Below are 2925 nucleotides of genomic sequence, written 5' to 3' on the forward strand. Positions count from 1 at the left end.
GTTCCCGAGAAGCTCTTCACCCCCTCACTGCCAGGGCACGGGGCCATCCCTGGGGCGAGCAGGGGATGGGCAAGTGCCGTGGCCCATGGCCACCGGCACTTCAGACTTAGCACTTGGCTTTGGGGCCATCGGGCACTCACTGTCCCATCCCACCACTCATGGCTCTGTCTGGGAAGGCCAGGCCAGGACTGCTGCTCTCTTCAACACTCCCAAAAATGTCACTTGCCTTAGTCCAGGGCTCGGCCATCACCATGAGATGGCTTTTCTGTGGGAACTGTTACCCATTTCCCACCGACAGAGCTCAGTGGACACTGACAAGCCGTCCAGACTTGGGTTTGTTATGTTGCATTCCTTGGCCCTTTTGGTCAAAAGGACTTTTCTGTTTTCTTTCTGGTTTTGTTTTCTTTTCTTTTTAATTAATTCCTATGTCTGGCAACAATATTTGTTCTACAAGGGATAAAAGGGAGGTCTAGCAGCTTTGATGGGAGAGGGAGGATCCTGGCCACTGCCTTTCTCAGCAGTATATCAGATTTACAGGGCTGGTGAAAGCCCTGATCTGCAGCATGAGTTGGGACCCAAAAAAATAAAAAAAAAAAAAAAAAAAAAAAAAAGGAGATAGAAAAACACCCAGCGCAAAGCTGGGTGGAAAAGGGGGATTTTACTTATTTTGGTTCTTTACCTATTTCAAAGTTTCAAAAGGAGAACCAAAGCCTATTTTGAGTATTTTAACTTCAGTTGCTTGAAAAGGTGAAGGAAAAGTTTTGGAAGAATCAGAAATGTTTCGATACTGAGCTTTTATTAAACCCTTGCTTTGAAAAAATGAACCACGTGGGAATTTTGAAATGAAAAACTCGTTTCAAACCAAAGAGTCAGAATTCGCTGCCGCTGACCATTCTGAAATATCTGGGGTTCTGTCCTTAATTCCCTCAAATTCCTATGTGATAGTGATGAGAAAAATTTACAAAACACTCGCGTGTCCCCAAATCTGCAGTGCTGATGGGAAACAATTGGGTGTGCAAATATCCCTGCTGCTTGTCTCACGGGATCTTTGTGGAAAAGAAGTTCACTAAAGGTGTCTTGATGGTGATGTCATCTACTTGCAAGCAAGTAGAAATGCTATTTTTCACTGTTCATTGGTTCAAAAGAGAAGGTGGTGACATATGGGTCCTCCAAGCCAAAGGTTGCACACGGTGGCCAACAGGTTTGGGGTGACTCCTCAGCATCCCTGCAGACCCCATCTTGGCCACCCCATCTGGTAATTGTTTTGGGGCAAAAAAAGTGGCAGATTGGCTGGAATAGCCCTATCCACCTCCTTCAGCCCCAAATCCATGAGTTACTCTGAAGGATAAAGGCTTTTGGTGGCCATCTGCCTCTCGTGGCTCCTCCTAGATGAGCCTTGGAGGCAGACGTGGTGGGACCTCAGTTCCACCACTGGCTGAGGTGGGCTGCAGTGGTTGTTTTACATGGAACCAACACTTGGAAATGTAAATGTTACAAATTAGGGCTTTTTATTTCTCTTTTTACTGTGACCTTTCAATGTCAGCAAAAGAGAAGGGAATGTGAGAACCACGGGTTCATGAGTTTTTTGGTTTTTCCATCAGTGACACGGTGGCTGGATGAGAATCTGCCCACCAGAGGCAAGGAGGGGGACACAGGGAGTCAAGGGTTCCACAGCCCCCAGGAGGGTGTGAGGGACTTCTGCACTGAGACCACCCGTAGCAGAATGATCCCAAAGAACTGCCCAACACTTGGCTTCCTCCTCCAAAAAGAAATCATAAGGACTCCACGTGCAACGAAAGTCAATGGAGAGGAAAAAAAAGGAAGAAGAAAAAGAAATCTTCTTAGAACTGCATCAAACTTTTTCTTTTTAATCCACATCAACTCCTTACACAAGCGACATTTTGCAGATGATTGGTTCCTTCAGGTGTTTTTTTTGTCTACGATTTGGAGTCATTGTAAAATATCCAAAGATGCTGAGTACTGTATGATCTGCAAGGACTTGAAGCAAGGTGTTTTTTCTGTCTCGGTTTGTTTGTTAGGTCAGTTGGGTTCTTTTTTTTTTTTTCCTATATGTCTAAGTGGGGATAAACCTTTGCAATTTTTCTATTTATAACTATTTTTATGTGATTGCTTTATGTACAAAACAATGGAAAAAAAATCAAAAAAGTAGTGAGGAACACACACATACACAAACAGATTTGCCTTAGTTACTCACGGGACAATCACCCTTAACTTTGATTGATGCTAAAAAGCGGATGGAAAAAAAGAGACTAGGTCATTTTATGTATTTATTAAACGGTATTAATTGATGCTTTTAAATTATTAGCAGGACTTGATTCTCTTGCCTGTGGCCATGGTGAGAAGGCAAAGCCGCTGCAGTTGCTGAGCTGCCAGTGCAGCCATCCATGTGGCTTCAGCTCTGTGGATGTTTGCCTGACACCTTTTGGAAAGGCAGAATAATCACTTACTAATTAAGCATTGAGCTGGTACGGGCTCCAGCCCGAGGGGCTGTTGGCGTTGCAATGCTGATGATGATTATAAAGTTAAGGTTGATTTTCCCGCGTTGGCACTGGGTTGGGTAGGGCTGGAGGGAGCTGAGTGCTGGCAGTGATCATGTTTTGGGGTGTAGAGGGATGATTAGAGAAAACCCTGTTTCTTACCATTTTGATGTTGTGTGGTGAGTCCAGGCCACAGGTATCCATGTGGGAGCCCAGCTAAGCGTGAAGGTGCCTTCCTGGGGATCTGCTCCCGTTTCCTAACCAGGATGGGTGTAATGAGCACCAAACCTCAGGCTGGAAGGACACAGGTTCTGTCCCAGCTCATGGTGTGGTGGCTTCTTGTTCATCTCACCTTGGCTCCTACGTCCTGGCTGCAGCAGGGGCAGTGTGGACAGCAGGGGAGGGGGGATTCTGCCCCTCTGCCCCG

The 2925-nt window shown here is 45.7% G+C and overlaps 1 protein-coding gene across 1 annotated transcript in view; it reads left to right on the forward strand.

Moving 5' to 3' along the window:
• ZBTB7C (zinc finger and BTB domain containing 7C) overlaps window positions 1–2925 on the forward strand; it is a 141435-nt gene that overhangs the window by 128858 nt on the left and 9652 nt on the right. The gene's annotated exons all lie outside the window — the stretch shown is intronic.

This window comes from Corvus brachyrhynchos, unplaced genomic scaffold (assembly GCF_000691975.1).
Source record: "Corvus brachyrhynchos isolate BGI_N302 unplaced genomic scaffold, ASM69197v1 scaffold8, whole genome shotgun sequence".
Taxonomy (NCBI): domain Eukaryota; kingdom Metazoa; phylum Chordata; class Aves; order Passeriformes; family Corvidae; genus Corvus; species Corvus brachyrhynchos.